The sequence below is a fragment of the Petaurus breviceps genome, unplaced genomic scaffold, assembly GCF_028583685.1.
Source record: "Petaurus breviceps papuanus isolate PSGF00001 unplaced genomic scaffold, PetGlider_PUasm1.0 91133, whole genome shotgun sequence".
Taxonomy (NCBI): domain Eukaryota; kingdom Metazoa; phylum Chordata; class Mammalia; order Diprotodontia; family Petauridae; genus Petaurus; species Petaurus breviceps.
The window spans coordinates 63,612,566-63,632,584 of NW_027187419.1; the positions used below are offsets into that span (position 1 = coordinate 63,612,566).

Sequence of the window (20,019 nt, forward strand, 5' to 3'; positions counted from 1 at the left end):
GGGTTTAATGAGATATGACTGCACAGACACAGACACATACACACACATACACACAGTTGAGCACATCAGATTTTCAACCAGAGACAGAAAAACCAATACACAATTGCTTTCTTTTGTTTTTTATGTTACCTGAACAGGAAGATCAGCATTACAGAATGCTTTTTCCCCAGGGCTGGCCTGCTGTAAATGCATGCAGAGGTTGGACACCCTTCACCCCATGCCCCAGTCTATTTTAGTACATGGAATCATCAGAGCAGCTGAAAGTTCATCCAAATTTATCCAAAGCAAACTTAATGTCTCTATCAGACATCATTTTACATTGATGTAGGAATCATCTAGGAGGGAGGGGAGGCACAATATAAATTGGCTTTTAAAGAAAAATGTTTTACAGGAGTGACTGTATGGAACCATATCATATTAAAAGGTCTATTGTTTATGATTGTTGCTGGATCATCTTATTATATTTGGGGTATAATCCTTTGAATGTAATTGGAGATTGGTCACTGTTGGTATATGATTTTTGTTGGGGGTGTCTTTAGCCTTTATATTCATTTGCACTTAGAGGCATAATATTTTATGCCCCATAATGTGTTTCTTGCTCTGGGCTGCAGCCTACCCAATATTTCCTTAATGGAGCTGCTCTGAAATGGCTCTCTTCATAAGGGGCCAGCTGGCATCATCTGTGTACCCCTTTCTTTTTATTATAGCACACAATAAACTGTGAATTAGGTCTATTAACATTTCATAGACATCATTACAAATTTGATGACTTCATTTTCCATTAACTGGGCTTGGGTTATCATCGTCACAGCTTCCTTCACTCATGGAGAAAAAGGAAACAGTTCAAAAAATGTCAAAATGATGAGTGGTTAAAATGACCAAAGAGGCAGGTGTTACAGTTGAATGCCCACAGTCCTGGCTACTGGGGATGCTGGGGATCCACCTGGCTGGTAGATTGCTTGTGTTCAGGAGTTTCAGAGCTCTTGTTGATTCAGAGCTGTGTCCCCAGCATTTCTGGTAGCAACATGGAAAGCCCCAAGGACCAGGGCAGTTGGGATCATGATCCAGGCTGCCTAAGAAGGGAAAACCAATTCAGATCAGAAACACAGTAGGTCAGACCTTTTGAGCTGATCAGGATGTGAATGGTCACTGCATTTCCAACTTTGAAGAGATCAGGAGACCAGTCTAAAAAGTAAGTCATATTTTTAAAGAAGACTTAATGGCCAGAGTTTCTATATTCGAGTCAGTGAACTCCTTTGGAATATGAGTTAGTGTCTGCCTTCTTACTACTTCCAGTGTAATATCATGGTAAGGATGTTGGATAGAGTTAAGAAATATGGATAATATATAGTTTATGATCCATCATTTTCTAGTTGTATGGCTTTGCCCAAGTGCCACAAAATGTTCACTACTCTTTAGCCAATTTGGAATTAAATTTCTTTAATTAAATTAACTTTTAAATTAAATATTAATTTTATTATTTAAATTTAATTAAAGAAATTAAATTTTAGGTTGGTCGTCAGACAAATATTTAGTTGGTCATCAGACAAGCATGTAGTCCAGGAGTAGGGAACCCCACCCCTTATCTAGTTGTTGGCTCCACATACAAGCCTTTCTAGTCCAGCTAAATTTTCTATAGCTTCTGTTCCAAGAGCATAGTTTTTCCAACTCCAATATGAGGATGGTGAGAAATCTATTGGAAAACACAGGACAAGAATAAGAAATCAAAGACTTGTAAACTACACTGAAGTTTCAAGCTCCTATAACATAAATACTTTCTTAGAGAAAAGAATTTACTGACACAAGACATGCTGAAAACTGAATGGCATCACCAAAAAAAATGAAATTGGCCATATTTCTGTTTTTTAAAGCAATTGGGGTTAAGTAACTTGCTCAAGGGTTACATAGCCAGGTATTTTATGTGGGTTCCAAGTATCTGAGGCCAGAACCGATCCCTGGGTCCGCCGGGGCCGGCGCTCTTACTCACTGTGCCACCTGGCCGCCCCAGAAACTGACCATATTTCAAGGGGTTACTGAGGTGGGAGTCATTCCCAGATTTTAATCTGTCTGCATACAGACAGACCATCAATTTTATTAGAGCAAAAACCAAAATTAATATGAAGCTTGAAGAAAGAATAAAAAAAATTTAAGTATATGGCATCAAATTAAATGGACCTATTTAGACAAGTTATTATTATTGAAAAACATAATCTAGATGAAAGAAAGGACATAGACACTACCAGAATTGCATACAGAAACTTAACCTTTGTGAATTGTCATAGCAGAAACCAAAAGAATTATAATAGCACCTTAGTCAGTAAGCATTTTATTTACTTGCCTAGTGTAAAGCTATTGTAGTCAAATGTAACACCAGTTAAGAATATAATCTCATTTGTAAAATCCTTTGAAGTAGGATGATTGAAGATTTGTGAACAATAACAACAATATAGAATTGCAGTGGAAGATAAATTCAGTTTGAAGAAATGACTAGACAACTTTTAAAAAGTCACCCCAACCAATGACTTTTAAAGGGTGACATTTGTAAAAACAAAACAAAACAAAACAAAAAAACTAGAAGAAAAATGGAAAAGATCTGTAAAGAGTTTTGTTAAAAAGCTTTTTCACCACTGAGGACAGTGAGTAGGATGAGGTTTAGAGTATCAGTTATGATAGAATTCAGGAGATGTGCCAGAAACACATATAAAGAAGAGCTAGGGGTTTTATAGTAGGCTACAAGCTCTATGAGTCAAAACTATGATCTTGCAGAGAATAATAGAATTATGGTACCAGGAGTGAGGAAGGTGATCATGCTAGGTCTGACTTCTGCCTTAGTCAAGATACATTTTGAGAATTTATCCAATTATAAGTATTTTGGACATGTAAGTACTGACTGTGTCCAGAAGATAAAACTTAAACCAGTGTCTTGTGAGGGTGATTTGAAACCATGTCACACAAGCATCATTTGAAGGAATTAAAACATAGAAAAGAGAAGAGTTAGGTAGGGACATAACTTTTCTAAAATTTATTAAGTACCATTGGGTAAAACTTGGTCTGCATGGTTCCGGGGGTTCACACTAGGGCCATTAGTTAAAAGTTATAGGGAGGCAGTTTGCAGCTAATTGTGCTGTCTCCTTTCTTTCTATGCCTAGCACACAGCATATTGTCTGACACACAGTACAGACTCAAGAAACTATTGCTGACTAACTGGCTGCCATATTGTTCCTGTTCTTGGAGGACTTCAAAGCCAAGATTGGATGGTCATTTTTCAGGGTTGTTATAGATAAAAATCATGCATTCTGGAGGGCTTCTCTCTATATCCAGGCTCTTTCCATCCCCACCAAAACCTCACCATGTCTAACCTCCTCTAGTCCAGCTTGATTAGTCAAAGTAGCCTTGTGGCAGTCCCTGTATCATTAACATGATGATACCATGCTACTGTGTTTGGGTTGGCAGCTGAATTAAGTCAGAGCACAGGATTCTTACTCTAGGAAGTGGGAAGTAAGTCAAATTCCCTACCCCCTCCTCATTTTGAGTCTCTCTTTTGAATGCATAGGAAAGGTCTGTTGGGGCTGTTTTCCCTGAGATCCCACCTATTCTTTTTTTTTTCTTTTTGGAAGGCAGTTGGGGTTAAGCAACTTGCCCAAGGTCACACGGCTAGGATGTGTGTGTGTGTGTGTGTGTGTGTGTGTGTGTGTGTGTGTGTGTGTTAAGTGTCTGAGGCTGAATCCATACTCAGGTCCTCCTGACTCCAAGGCTGGCACTCTACTCACTGCGTCACCAATCCCACCTATTCTTAATATGTTCCTGCCTCCTGGCTTTCCTGGCTTCCTTCAAATCCCAGCTAAAATCCCACCTTCTATAAGAAGTTTTCCCCAATCCCTTTAAATTCTAGTGCCTTCCCTCTGGTGATTATTTCTTACTTATACTGTATAAAGCTCATTATTGCACGGTTGTTTCCATGTTGTCTTCTCCATTAGACAATGAGCTCCTGGAGGATGAGAATTGTCTTGTACCTTTCTTTGTCTCCTCAGCCTTAGCACAGTGCCTGGCACATAGTACATGATTATTAAATGTTTATTGACTGACTGTTACTGCATGCAGATGAACACATAACATACTCTGTGCCTAGTCAGATAGTCCCTGACTATGAAGCATTCATGTTTGTGCTTATAGGCGATTATAATTGAATTTTTAATGAGTTTCAGTGACTTGATGTGGACATAAAATAGACAGTGCTGAAGTTAACTCATCCTAGTTTCTTTGACTATATATTGCTGGGGTCAATTCCATCCTTCCCTCTTAGGGCCATGATTTTCTTATTTTCAGTGAGAAGAATTTTATTGATTCATCTGATCAGACAGCTATGAATAATAATAAGAATTCTTTATAAGGCTTTAAGAAGATATATAAATATAACAATAAATTAATAATACATATCATGAAGGGGTAACATAACTATTAAATACTACAATGGCAGTGTTATAGTGGTCATTTCAAATTTCTCCTTCAGTCAGAGGCCTTTCCTCAGTCCCTCTTTACCCTTTACTGTTAATGCCATCCTTAAGAATTGCTTTTCATTCATTTATGTTTATATGTACATATCTTGTATATACATAGCTAGCTGGCCTTAACTTGGACAGCATTCTCTTTATTCTTTTGGATCATGAGGCTGCTAGAAGCACAGTGGATAGAGGGCTAGACCAGGAGTCAGGAAGACCTGAGTTCATATCTAGCCTCAGATGTTTACCAGCTGTGGCTGCCTGCCTAGTTTCCTCAACTATAAAATAGGGATAACAGTACCTGCCTCAGAGGGTTGTTGTGATGATTTAATGAGGTAGCATTTGTAAAAATGCTTAGCACATAGTAGGTGCTATATAAATGTTTATTCCCTTTCCCTTCCTATGACAAATTATTTTCCCCAGGTGGCTTCTCTATAACTGGTGTCAGTGTCATTGATTTTAAGACTAGAAGAGATCATTTGTTGCAACCCTATTAGCTTACCAATGAGGAAACCCAGGCCTGGAGAGAAAGGGGGAGAGGTAGATGGTGCTGTGCTTAGAGCTCCAAACCCTGATTCAGGAAGATGTGAGTTCAAATTCATCCTCAGACACCTACTAGCTGTGTGATCCTGGGCAAGTCGTAAGTCTGGTTGCATCAGTTTCCTCATTTGTAAAATGAGCTGGAGAAGGAAATGGCAAAATTCTTTAGTATCTTTGCGAAGAAAACTCCAGATGGGGTTGTAAAGTCAGACATGACTAAACAAGAAGAAGTTTGTATAAGGAGCATTTCCTGACAGAGATAATGATCTCAAGGTAGAGAATGAGCATATCTTTGGATATGGTAAATGTGGGATTTTGTTTTGCTTGACTATGCATATTTGTTGTGATAGTTTTGTTTGTTTTGGGAAGAGGGAAGTGGGGAGGGAGAAAATATGTACTTAATCATTGAAAAAATGAAAAATGTCTAAAAAATTATATAGAATATATATGGCAGAGCTGGAATTCAGGTTGTCTGGTTCTTCCTGGTTTCTATTGTGCAATCATTGGCTGCCTCCAGGGAGTCGAGATCAGCAATCTTACCTCATTTATACCAAACCCAAAGTGAATTCCCATTAAAGCCTCCTTTTAGTTTCTTTAGAACTATTAAGAAGCAATATTTCTCCAGCCTAAAACCCTTTTTAGGAAAGTGGCTTGCTCAAAAGCGAAGACTTTTCTTAGGGAAATGGATCCATGGTGATAATCAGTCTTAATTCTTGTGAACATGAATACCATTGCCACTGCAGTGACCAGTGATGTCCTCTTTTACATCAGCATTGAAATACTGATCACAGGAAAGTTTCTTTTCTATCCTTAAGGGAAGTTGTCCAAGAAGTAACTCTGAGGGGTGGCTATGCTGGAACTTATTTTAACATCGCGTCAACTCTGACTACAGGTGACCAAAGAGTCACAGAGGTTTTGCAACCACTGTTAACTCCCAAAATACCAGAGTCACACAGGTTAAAAGCAAACAGCTTTCTTTATTCTGTTGGGGAGAGGAATTAGACACAATATATCAGGGCCTCCTCCAGTAGGAGACCCAAGCAGTGGGGCTAAACCTTGATATATTTGTGGCTAGACAAAGAATCAAACAGTGTAGTGTAGCAAGAGTGAGGCAAAGTTGTCTAATAACAACAAGTACATTCACAGCATGGCTTCATGTCTGGGCCTGTTGGTCCTTGCCCAAACTCAGGGACCATCAGTTGCAGAAGGTGAGTGCAAAGGATTGTTGCTATGCCAAGAACGGGGCACAACTTGCTTGCTGGGCCTTAGCTCTAGAAAACAGGGTGTTTCCTAAGAGTAAAAAGACAGGGGTAGAAAAAGAGGGATGGTCTTGGATCCTGACAATATTATCATCTTCTCCTTTTTCAAGATTCCTATAAATGTTACTTTATATTACTTTGGGGGCAAAGTCATATCAGAGGGCATGGGGGACTATTCTAGTTGGGACATCTTTCCCCCAAAACCAGAAGTGGTTTGGAAAAAAGATAATATTTAATAAAAATTGTTTCTGGCAGAATTGAGCCTAAATCACAAAGGATATTGTTAATACCATTTTTTTTTTCTAAAAATCTCTTCCACCATTATTTTCCCATTACGGATAAGCTATCTTGATGGTCCATGTACAGGAAACTACATACTATTGTATTTTATAATGCATAGAGTGTTGGACTAGGGGTCAGAAAAATCGAAAATCAAATCTTATCTCTGATGCCTAAGAATTCTGAGACCCTGGGCAAAGTACTTTACCTATATCAGAGTTAGTTTCCTTATCTATAAAATGGAAATAACACAAACACCTACTTCACAGGATTGTTGTGAAGAGCAACTCAACAACATATATAAAGTACTTTGCAGACTTTAAAGTATTTTTATAAATTCTAGCTATGTAAAATTCCAACTATCACTACTAATAGGAAATACTTTATGAGAGAGCAGCAAACATTGATTGTCAAGCTTAACATTTTATTGCCTTCTAAAACAGTTTTCTTCTCTAGTAACTTTGTGCTAACCCCACCTTCTCCTTGACCATTACTTTGGTATCACTGTGGATCTGGACACTCAGTAAAACAAAGGAAAGGGACCAGATAAATTCTGAGGCTGCTTTCAACTATAAAAGTCTGTGTTTCTGTCAGCATCAATAATCAGCAAACATATATTAAGTGCTTACTATGTGCCATAGACTGCTGAGCACAAGGGATCCAATGAAAGGTCAGAGAAGTTGGTACCTTCAAGAAGATCACTTTCTAAGGGAGGAGATCAGAGAGAGGGGCTGGACCCATGTTTTTTCCAGCCTGAGGGAGCTCACTTTATCAACAGAGGACCAGCTTCTTGTCTAAAACTTAGAGAATTGTCTTCAACCACTGAGAGTTTAATTGACTTACCCAGGGTCACACAGATGCTGTGTTTCAAAGGTGAGAGCTGGACTTTGGTGTTCTTGGTTTCAAGGTCAGCTTTCTAGCCACTACACCACAGTGACACTGGGGGAAACAATATAAAATTGGTGCATTCCAAATAGATGGCTCCAACCTTATCATAGTAATAAGAGAATTATATTAACTGCCTTCCCCTCCAGACTTCCCTGTCGCTGATCATGGCACCACCATTTGGACCTCAAGCTATGGTGCCATCTCTAACTCACCCTTCTCTACCATTTTTTTCCTTCCAAATGCCTTTCATCACAATTCTATCTCTTTATCCTCATGGCGATCACCCTAGCACAAGCTTTTAATGCTTCATACCTAAATTACAATGCCAGCTTTCTAACTTTTTCCTTCTATTATTCATCCTGCTAATCTTTTTCTAATCATCATAACATTTCTGTGTTAATACACAGTGGGTTAGTATCTCCCAAGTACTTACTGCTTGGTATTCAGTAATTATAATTTGGTCCCTACTACACATTCTGTCTTTTATAACATGACTGCCTAACACCAACCTTTGACTTCAACTAGCCAGCCCTCCTCCATTCTGCCCCCAAATGCCATGTTCTTTTTCATAACCATGCCTTTGCTTTGTGCATCAAACTGTCAGTTCCCTTTCAGATCTTTCTTTCATAGCTTCCTGAGTTCAAATCTGGTTCAGACACTTACTGCCTGTGTGACCCTGGACAAATCACTTTACTCTGTTTGCCTCAGTTTCCTCATCTGTAAAATGAGATGGAGAAGGAGATGGCAAGCCACTCAGGTATGTTTGCCACAAAAACCCCAAATGGTGTCCACAGAGAGTCAGCTACAACTGAAATGATTGAATAATAATAACAACAGAATCCTGGACCTGTAGTCAGGAGAACCTAAGCTAAAATCTGGCCTTTGGTACTTCTAAGTTGTGTGACCTTAGGCAAGTCACTTAACCTCTCTGTGCTTCAGTTTCCTCATCTGTAAAATAGGGATCATAATAGCACTTACCTCTTAGTATTGTTCCAAGGACCAAATGAGATAACATTTGCTCAGTGCCTAAGTATTTAAAAACTCCCTTCCCATGTCCCCTTCATTGTTATTTCACCAGTTTTAGGTAGTTGTCTCATTTTCTCAACCAGACTGCCTGCCCTTGAGAGTCTGGCACCATATATACTTATATTATGCCTACTTTATCTGAATTGTATTGCATTCTAGTCTATTGAAAAATAATTGTATAGAATACCCTGGAGTGATATTTAATATCATTCTTAATATTATACTTAATAATGTCCTGATATGCATATGAAATAAATCATTTTACAACATCACTTTATGCAATAGACGTTATCATGTCCATGTCACCTAGGAAGGCATAGAGCTGCCACCAAATTGTGCCTTAAGCATCTTAGCATATAAGTAGGACTAGATAATGTATACATTTTAAATATCTGCATTGGAAATCAATAGAATCACATTCCAAACAATTCGTAAGAGATATGCTGCCAGAGCTAAATCAGATCTTACCACCGTGCTATTGGTAAATTCTGTTGCTATAACCACCAAAGTGCTAGAAAGCCTACATAGTGATAAAAAATGAGGATGAAGAGGAGGTTGTTAATTCAATCTATGGCCATTTTCCTCTATCTGGAAATGAGAAAGATTAAAAAAATAAAGATATCTGCTATTTAGCTCTTTAGGAATTATATTTCTCAAGCACCATTTCTTCATTCCCATTGCAAGAATGACCATTTTAAGGACTAGATCTTGGAGAAAACAATGTAAACTAAAACAATTCCCCCCCCCCCCCCCCGCAAAAAAAAATCCTAAATTATAAATGAACTATTTGGGCTCTACTGTGTATGTCACTTTGGAGATAAGATTTGAGGGTCATCTGCACTCACGGGTTAACTTTCAAAAACCTAAAGACCACATTTATGATAAGGCCACTACGTTATGCTGTATTTCAACTAAACAGATTCTTCTGGTGAAGCTATCCATTTCTCTGAAATAGCATTTTTTAAAAGACAGCACATAACTCCTGCTGTCAGGATTCATCAATATATTCATTATGTTGGGGAACACTGTCATGCCAGACTTTCAAAATATGATGCCTTTCTAGGTATGATTAAATTAGGTTGCTGTAGAATTCATCACCAGTACAGTAGGACATAGATGGAACAAATCCTTGTCACTCTGCTTTATTCTGTCAGTTGTGAAATTAAATTAATAGCACACCTGGATGGCAGCAATTTCAGGGAATGGTCAGATGAGTTCATCTCGGTTCTTTATGGAATTCTGGTTATCTGTATTTGACTAGAAAAACAAAACAAAATCTCATCTGGTTATCAGTAGCATCTGCTGAGCAACTAGGAGAAGACTATCCCTGTACCAGGCACTATGGAGAGATATGAGAGAAATTCTGTCATTGATATAGAATGTGCTATCCAGAGCTACATAGTCTATGGAGGAAGATAGGTCATAGAGAAAGGGAATGTAGGAAAAAAGTGTGTCACTAACTATATGCATAGTCACTATATGTACCTTTATGGAGATAAATATTAAGGGGATTCTAGAGTTAGGCACTACCCCTAATTGTAAGCACATGGAAGTGACTTGAGGGGCATCAGAATAGGAGGCTGCCTGTGTAGTATGAAGGGCCCTGAAAGGCTTCTTGACCCCCCAAAAAAATGATAGCCTCATTTTTTTCTTTTTTAATTTAATATTTATTCCAACTACATGTAGAAACAATTTTTACATTCATTTTTTTATTTTAAGTTTCAAATTCTCTCCTATCCTCCCTACCTGCCCCCCCCCAGCTTCATTGAGATGGCAAGCAATTTTATGCAAAACCTATTTCCATATTAGTTGGATTATAAAAGAAAACACAGACCTCCCTGAAAAAAAAAAGTTAAAAAAAAAACTATGCTTCAATTTGCATTCAGGCTCCATCAGTTCTTTCTCTGGACATGGATGGCATTTTTCATCATGAGTCCTTTGAAATGATCTTGAATCATTGTATTTCTGAGAATGGCTAATTCATTCACAGTTGATTGTTGTACAGTATTGATGTTACTGTGTACAATGTTGTCCTGGTACTGCTCACTTCATTTGCATCAATTTGTCAAAGTCTCTAAACTTTTCAGAAATCAGCCAGCTAATTATTTTTATAGCACAGTAGTATTCCATTGCTATAATATACCACAACTTGTTTTAAGAGTGGCTTATAATACTATAAATTTGACTCAGTTCCCTATTTATTTGAAAAATAAAACCTTTGTTGGAGAAACTTGCTAAAAATTTTTTTTCTAAATTTTCTGCTTTTCTTCTAATCGTGGTTACACAAACCCTTTTTACTTTATTGTAATCAAACTTGTCCATTTTGTATGTGTAATGCTCTCTCTTATTTGATTATTTGTTTCCTTATCCATAGATCTGACAGTACACTATTCCACGCTCTATTAATTTGCTTATGGTTTTATCCTTTATGTCTAAATTGTGAAATCTACTCTACTGTCTGTTTTTGTTTAATGGGTGAGTTCATCCCATTAACATTCAGTTATGGTTATTGATTTTTTATTTCTCTCCATCCTCCTCCCCCCTGCCTCCAGTGTATCCTTCTCTTTCTCTCCTTTCACCCTCTCCCTACTTTTTGCTTCTCTTTTGCTTCTGATCCAACTTCATTCCCCAATCCACCTTCTCTTCTATCATTTCTTCCCACCTTCTCTTATAGCCCTTCCCTCCTGCTTCTCTATAGGCTAAAACATATTTTTATACCCAACTGAGTGTTTATGTTATTCCCTTTCTGAGCCAATTCTGATGAGAGTAAGGTTCAAGTGTTGTCTATCACCACCCCAGTCTTCCCCTCCACTATACAAGCGCTTTTACACCTCTTTTATGTGAAATAATTTTACCTTATTCTACCTCTCCATTCTTTCTTCTCCAAATTCATCCCCCTTTCTCATCCTTTAATTTTTTTTTATATCATCCAACCATAGTCAGCTCACACCTGTGCACTCCATCCTTCTATCTGCGCTAATGCTGACAAAGTTCTTAGGGGTTACAAGTATTTTCCATGTAGAAATGTAAATAGTTTAATATTGAATCTCTTATAATTTCTCTTTCCTGTTTACCTTTTTATGCTTCTAATGAGTCTAGAAAGTCAAATTTTCTTTTCAGCTCTGGTTTTCTCATCAGGAAAATTTGAAAATCATCTATTTCATTAAATATTCATTTTTCTCCTGAAAGATTATACTCAGTTTTGCTGGGTAGGTGATTCTTGGCTGTAATCCTAGCTCCTTTACCTTCTGGAATATCATATTCCAAGTCCTCTGACCACTTAATGTAGAAGCTGCTAAATCTTGTGATTTTCTGATTGTGGCTCCATGATATTTGAATTGTTTCTGACTCCTTGCAATATTTTCTCCTCGACCTAGAAACTATGCAATTTAGCTATAATATTCCAAGAAATTTTCATTTTGAGATCTCTTTCAAGAGGTGATCAGTGGATTCTTTGTATTTCTATTTTACTGTCTGGCTCTAAGATTTCAGAGCAGTTTTCCATAATAATTTCTTGAAATATGGCATCTAGGCACTTTTTTAAAAAAGCAATTGGGGTTAAGTAACTTGCTCAAGGTTACACAGCCAGTTATTTTGTGTGGGTGCTAAGTATCTGAGGCCGGAACTGATCCTGGGTCTCCTGACTCCGGGGCCGGTGCACTTACTCACTGCACCACCTGGCCACCCCTACCTATGCACTTTTTTAAGTCATGGCTTTCAGGTAGTTAAAAATTTTTGAATTATCTTTCCTTGATCTGTTTTCCAGGTGAATTGTTTTTCCAATAAGATATTTCACATTTTCTTCTATTTTTCATCTTTTGATTTTGTTTTTTTGTTGATGTCTCATTCACTTCATTAACATCCACTTGCCCAATTCTAGTTTTTAAGGAATTATTTTCTTCAATGAGTTTTTGGACCTTCTTTTCACTTGGCCAATTCTACTTTGTAAGGAGTTCATTTCTTCAGTGAATTTTTGCACATCTTTTTCCATTTGGCCAATTTTATTTTCTAGGGAATTTTTCTCGTCAGTGGATTTTTGTGCCTCTTTTACCATTTGGCCTGTTCTGTCTTTTAAAGTATTATTTTCTTCAGTAATTTTTTGTGCCTCTTTTACCAAGCTTTTGAATTCTTTTCATGATTTTCTTGCATCCTTCTCATTTCTTTTCCCAATTCTTTTCCTTTGCCTCTCTTACCTGATTTTTAAAAACCCTTTTTGAACTCTTCCAGGAATTATTTGGGGGGGGGGGGGGCCGGGGGAAGCTGAAACTGATTCTCATTTTTTTTTTGAGACATTGCATTTAACTGTTTTGTCATTGTTGTCTTCTAAGTTTGTGTCTTGATTTTCCCTGTCTCCATAGTTGCTTTTTATGGCTATGTTCTTTTGTTGTTGCTGCTTGCTCATTTTTCCTGCCCATTTCTTGATTTTTTACTTTATATTAAAGCTGGTCTCTTCTTCCAGGATAGAGGGGACACTATGCCAAGCTTCAGGTTTTTCGTGCTGCTGTTTTCAGAACTGGTTATGGGGGTCTATAAGTTTTCATTTCTTCCAAGGAGATATGATCTAAGGAGAGGTGCTCCCCTGGCCTATGCTCTGGTCTATGAGTGACCAAAGCACTCTTTTCTACCTTGGATCTGCGTCCAGGGGCCCTGCTCCTGCTAGGGCTTCTCCTTACCCTGGGACTAAGACCCATAACGATTTAAGGGCAATGCAGCAGAATTCTGCTCCCAGTGTCTCTGTAACCTCCTTCTGACCACTTGTCTGATCCCCTTACCATTCATCCACTGACAGTTCTGGAAGCTGCTGCTGCTGCTGCTGAGGTCATCCCCAAGGCTTGCCTTAGCACAGTGTGTGCTTGGCTATACTCCTTTCTCAGTGAGTCAGACCTCTCTTGCCAAGCTTCTAAGTTGTCTTGGACTGGAAAATTCTGTCGCTCTGTCCTTTTGTTCGTTTTGCTACTTCAGAATTCATTTTGAGGCATTATTTTTAACATTGTTTAGAGGAGGGGGTGGGAGAGGTCAGGTGAGTTCCTGACATTACTCTGCCATCTTGGCTCTACCTGGCAGGAACTTCACTTCCTATTGGCTTCTTAAAGAGTCATAGTTTGAGAATTGTAGGTGGTGTTAATTTTTTAACTCTGCCTCCACAGCCCATCCTCTCCCAGAGACCACTGTTGATAGTATCTAGTATGTATGTAGGGCTTTAAGGATTCCAAAGCACTTTATGAATATTATTTAATTCTCGCAACAATCCTGGGAGGTGGGTGCTATTATACCCATCTTTTTTTTTTTTTTTTTGCTTTTTGGAGGGCAGTTGGGGTTAAGTGACTTGCTCAAGGTCACACAACTAGTTTTTGTGTTAAGTGTCTGAGGCCTGATTTGAACTCAGTTCCTCCTGACTTCAGGGCCAGTGCTCTATTCACTATGCCACCTAGCCACCCCTACCCATCTTTTTATAGATTAATAAACTGAGGCTAATGGAGGTTTAGTGACTTGTCCAAGGTCACAAGCTGGTAAGTTTTCTGAGGCAGGATTTGAACTGAAGTCTTCCTTACTCTAGGTCCTGTAACATCTAGCTAGCTCACATCAGAATAAAAAGATGAGAATAAGAGCAGTGTGCAAAGTGTGGCAAAGAATCAAAGCAGTCACGGGTGCCCCTACCCACTCACTGTGCCACCTCCATGTACATAGCTATTATGGGGGAGGGAAGTAATTTCTCCTATCTCTTGATAGCATGGGAAATAGAGAGAATGAAGGGGCTAAGGAACAGGAGGAATATATCCCCCCAGAAGGGGAAATGAAGAGGCATCATTAATACATGATCCTATGGATGAGATGACAGAGGAAAGAGAGATGGTTTTATTTGGGGAAATGGCAACCTTAGAAAACACCTTCTCTGAACAAGGCTTTTGTTTCCCAGGACAATATTCTTCCTCAGGAGTGGTGCAGTAAGCCCTGCCAAGCATGGCCAACATCCAAGAACAAAGGGGGTGACATAGATCCAGAAGCAGGACATACTGGCCATAGATGGGATGGATGAGTAACTTCAAGGGCAGTGAGAGGACCAGTCTTTGTGACTCAGGGTATATAATGATCCCCACCGTGCCACACTGACCCCTTCACAAAGTCATATTCCTAGGACTGAGGCACAGCAGAAAGTACCCCTGCCACCACACAGTCATAAATACATATATACATACATATATGTGTGTGTGTGTCAACACAAATACACATGCACACACACAAAATTAACAAATAGCAATAAGAGGAAGAGAAATAATGGGGCGAGGACTACAAATGCACTAATACAGAAACAGGATGTAGTAGAGTGTTCAAATTTTACATTCCAGATACTGCCCTTCATAAGAGAGGGAAGGAAGCGAAGGGAACAAGCATTTATTAAGCACCTACTATGTGGCAGGCACTCTGCACTTTACAAATATTATAGTGCCATTGTTATCCCCACTTTACAGTTGAGGAAGCTGAAGCACACAGAGGTTAAGTGATTTGTCCAGGACCACAGGCTATTAATTATCTAAGGCTGTATTTGAACTCAGGTCTTTCTGAATCTAAACCCAGCTCTCCATTTACTACATAATTTATCTGCCTCTATGAGAGATATATAATAAAGAAGAAATATGCAGATGGTCCCCATTCTTCCCAGTGGATGGCAGAATAGCATTCAGAATAGTCTAAATAGAAATAAAAATAAGAAAGACAACATATATGCTTCTTAGAAAAGGACACAGCAAGAGGATGTTACTTAAGAGGTTCAATTGGTATAGGGGGAGCAAGAAAGATTTTGAATCACACTTTTATATGAACAAGGAAAAGGAAGAACCAAAAGGAGAGGGAAAATAAGAAATTAACTGCTAATATAATCAACATTATAAGTGCTTTCTAGAAACTTGGGACAGGGAATAAATGGACATGTTGGGAAGAGTCTATGGAAAATAAGTATAGGGACAAAGTACCTACTTTAAATATGAAGGTGATAAAAAATTAAATAAAGTAAATAAATAGTAGAAATACAAATCTAAAAATTACAACATTAAAGTCAAATGGATTAAATGATCCTATAAAAATAACAGAGAAATTAAGAATGGCTATGAAAACAAGCCCAACAATCTGTAGCATAAAAGAAACACAACTTAAAAATTAAAAAAAAACATTTAGAGAATAAAAATAAGAAATTGGATGGACATTTATTAGGTTAGTAAATAAGCAAAAACTTCCATTTTATTGTTAATATAAGGCTGTAAGACAGATAACTCTAGCACACAGGAGGGCAGCTAGCACAGCTTCACTCTTGATCTGATTGGACAGGAAAGACACTAAGATAACTTCTAAGGGGTTAACAATCTTACTTTATTCTAGTCTAGTCTTCTCACAGGAGTTGCTGACAATGGCAGCACAAACTCCCATAGCATTCCCTAATCACCCTTCTTACAGGGGCCAGAGAGAAGGTGGGGGCAACTACCCCTATGTCTTGATGGGGTCAATTGAGACAGCATAGCTTGTACACACCCCTAAATCCCTTCAAGGCTCAATGGAGGCCAATTGAAGCAAACACAGATTCCCCCCCCCCAAGTCTTCATTGGGGCCAGTCAAGGCACACACACATTCCAGCTTGTGCATTCAAGGGTTCCCCACTCTTCCACACTTCCCCACCAGTGTCCCCTTGCTTTATAGGGCAACAGACAAAGAAGGCTTATTGCCATCAAGTTTATATCACCTCATCCCTGCGTATCACTGCATAGTAATCGTGGATATTTACAACTTAAGCACAAATGTTTATATTATTTATCATTATATAATGTTATTCAAACATGGTAGAGATGTTTTGAACCATAATCACAAGAACTCATATCTAATACCTGAAAACAAGAAATTGTTATGGCTGTGGATCCTGAGAAACTGAACTCTAAGAAATAATAACAAAAAACAACTTTACACAGACTGTAATCCACCTTACTTACACTAAAATGCACCATACTTAATAGAGGCAAAAAATGAAATTCTGCCACATCAGAGTAGAAAAACAGGGAATTAATGGAGCTTAAAGGCCCCATTTGGGGGAGGATTCTGGGAATATGGTAAAATAAGATAGGAAATACCAAGCTCTCCAAAATTCTCCCCCAAACAAGGTAAAATATTGCCTCAGAGTGAACTTTGAGCAGCAGAAATAACTAAAAATTGAGGTAAAGCAACTTGGGAGGACCTTAGGAAAGACCTGATCTCCAGGGGCTGAGGTTTGGCCTAAATATAGTGCCGACACCTCCAGGCAGACTCTGCCGCATTAACAAACAAGCCCTGGGGACAGCCGGGTCAAACAGCAGTCAGCTTCAGGAGCTCTCACCTCATAGACAGTGTGGGCTTCAGACAGCTGAGCAGGGGAAGATGGAAGGACCCTCTGCTGTCACAGGATGCCAGGCCCAGTTGTGCCGACCAGGCATGGTTCTGGTCTGTGGCAGTGGGCAAAGAAGAGCAACCACATGCCCCGTGACTGCTATAGCAGAGGGGTGGGAAGTCTGTTGTCTGTGGGCACTTACAGGAGAATAGAGTCCCTGGCTTCAGTCCCAGGGCAGAGGGGGTGAGTTGGAGTTTGCAGCTATGTGAGAAACGCCACAGGGAGCAAGAGCATTTGTGGTGATGGTGTGGCTGAGGGCCCTAGCCATGGCTCAGGGACAGAATGCAGGCCCGATGGAGGGCCTCCAGACAGAGCTCAGAAAACCTGAAGCTTGAGGCATCATCCCCCACACCTCAGGGCTAGAACCTGACTGTAATAATAAGCCACCTTTAAATAAATAAATGATGAGTAAGCAAAGAAGAAAGAACACAACAATAGATTGCTACTGTTGGGATAGGAAAGATTTCGGTTCATACTCAGAGGAAGATAGCGAAGTTTAAAAATCTACTCCTACTTCAAAGAAAATGTCAGATGATCACAAGCCCAAAAAGAGCCTTTTGAAGAGCTTTTATTAAAAAGGACTATTGAAGGGAATAGAAATGTGTATATATATATACATACATATATATGTCTATATAGGAGGGTATGTGGGTGTATGAATACATATGTGAGTGTGTGTATATATGTGTACAGGTATACATAGATAGAGGGTACAAGACCAATTTAATAGGAAGGGATGATACTTAAAAGGTGAAATTAAGAGGTGAGAGAGGAATATAATGAGAGGAGATGGGGAGAGACAGAATGGGGTAAATTTCCCCATCTCATATAGAAAAGGCAAGGGAAAATGGTTACAATGGAGGGGAAGAATAGGAAGGCAAAAGGGAATGGGTCAACCTTATTCCCATTGAATTTGGCTTAGGGGGGGAATGTCATACACACTAAATAGGGTATCTCACCCTACAGGAGAGTAGGGGGGAAGGGGATGAGAGGGGGGATGATGGAAGGGAGGGCAGGATGGGGGGGAGGGAAGTTGGAAGCACCCACTTTTGAAAAGGGACGGGATCAAAGTAGAGAATAGAACAAGTGGGAAGTGGAAAAGGAGGGAGGGAAATATAGTCAGTTTTTTACAATATATCCACTATGGAAATGTTTTGCATAGCTATACATGTACAACCTATATTGAATTGCTTATCTTCCCAGTAAGGGTGTGTAACAAGGGAGGAAGGGAATGAATCTGGAATTCAAAGTTCTAAAATCAAATGTTTAGTTTTATATACACACACACACACACACACACACACACACACACACACACTATTTTAAATGTAACTGGGAAATAAGATATACAGGCACTGGTGCATAGAGATCCACTGTGCTGTACTGGAAAATTGGAGGGGATATGGGAGAAGATATGGGAGAGAACAGATTGGAGGAGGGGATATCCAGTAGGATCGCTATTTTGGGGTGGTGGATAGGGGAAAAACGGGGAGAAAATTTGTAACTCAAAATCTTGCAGAAATGAATGATGTAAACTATAAGTTAATAAAGCATTTGATAAAAAAAAAGACAGAGGGAAAGATGACACAATAAAAAATTATAAACACATCAAAAAAAGACTTTAAAAATCAAATAGGGGTGATTGAGAAAAAAATTGGGAGAGGGTGTGTGTGAAGAGCAAGGGGAAAAAAGTTATAAAAAGAAAATCAACTAATTGGAAAAAGACATCCAAAAATTTAAGGAAGAAACTCCTTAAAAACTAGAATTGGGCAAGGGAAAAATAATAAAACAGAATCAAAAGAAGGGAAGAATAGAAGAAAATGTAAAACATCTCATTAGAAAAAACAACTGGTCTAAAGAACAGATCCAGGATAAACAATATAAGAGTTGTTGGACTACTTGAGAGTTATATAAATTTAAAAAGAATTTAGATACAATATTATGAGAAATTATTAAGGAAAATTGTCCTGAAGTTCTAGAATGAGAGGGTAAAATAGAAATTTTTAAAAATACATTAATCACCACCTAAAAGACATCCCACAATGATAACTCACAGGAATATTATAACCAAGTTGCAAAACTCCCAGTTGAAGGAGAAAATACTATAAGCAATAAGGAAAGAAACAATTTAAGTACTATGGAGCTACACTCAGGATAGCACAAGATCTAGCAGTTTCTACATTAAAAGACTGAAGGGTTTGGAACATTATATTTTGAAGAGCAAAGGAACTGAGTTTGCAATCAAGAATAACCTATCCAACAAAGCCAAGTAAAATTCTGAATGAAAAAAAAGACATTTAATGAATTAAAAGACTTTTGGGTGTTTGTAACAAAAAGACTGGAACTCAGTGGAAAAATGTGACATGTAAGATTCAGGAGAAACATAAGGTAAATACTAAAGATCAATGATAATGGAATCAGTAAGGTCACACTTTACTTTTTTTTTCTAAGCAATTGGGGTTAAGTAACTTGCTCAAGGTTACAGCCAGGTGTTTCTGGGTGGGTGCTAAGTGTCTGAGCCTGGATTCCATCCCCAGGTCATCCTGACACTGGGGCTGCTGCTCTTATTTGCTGTGCTACTTGGACGCCCCCACACTTTACTTTTATATGGGAAAATGTTATCTGTATTCTTAAGAATGTTATCATTACTTGGGTACTGTGAAAGAGCATACATAAATAGAAGGCTTGGACTTGAGTTGAATATGATGGAATGGTTCTAAAAAATAAAATGGAGTGGGGAGAGATAAAATAAAGCAATTATCTCATACAAATGAGGTGTGAATGGAAGAACTGTTACAGTGGAAACAGGTGGGAATGGAAAGCTGGTATTGCTGGAGACATATTCTCATTGGAACTGAGTTAAAGAGGGAATAGCATATACATCTAGAAGGGTATAAAAGTCTGCTAAATTTATAAAGAAATATTGGAGCAGCTAGATAGCCCAGTGAAGAGATGACTGGCCCTGGAGGCAGGAGGATCTGAGTTCAAATCCAGCCTCAGACACTTGACATACTTATTAGTTATGTGACCTTGGGCAAGTCACTTAACCCCAATTGCCTTGCCTTCCCCCCTCAAAGGAAGGAAGGAAGGAAGGAAGGAAGGAAGGAAGGAAGGAAGGAAG

At 38.6% G+C, this 20,019-nt stretch overlaps 1 protein-coding gene and 1 long non-coding RNA gene across 2 annotated transcripts in view; one reads left to right on the top strand and one right to left on the bottom strand.

The window, feature by feature from the left end:
• MTUS2 (microtubule associated scaffold protein 2) overlaps nucleotides 1–20,019 on the top strand; it is a 732,715-nt gene that overhangs the window by 563,489 nt on the left and 149,207 nt on the right. The window lies entirely within an intron of this gene.
• The window catches only part of LOC138155471 (uncharacterized), a 50,066-nt gene continuing 30,198 nt past the window's right edge, over nucleotides 152–20,019 (bottom strand). Inside the window, exon 3 of the long non-coding RNA XR_011166837.1 lies at nucleotides 152–1,073. This is a non-coding gene — a long non-coding RNA (uncharacterized lncRNA). The remainder of the gene's footprint in view (nucleotides 1,074–20,019) is intronic.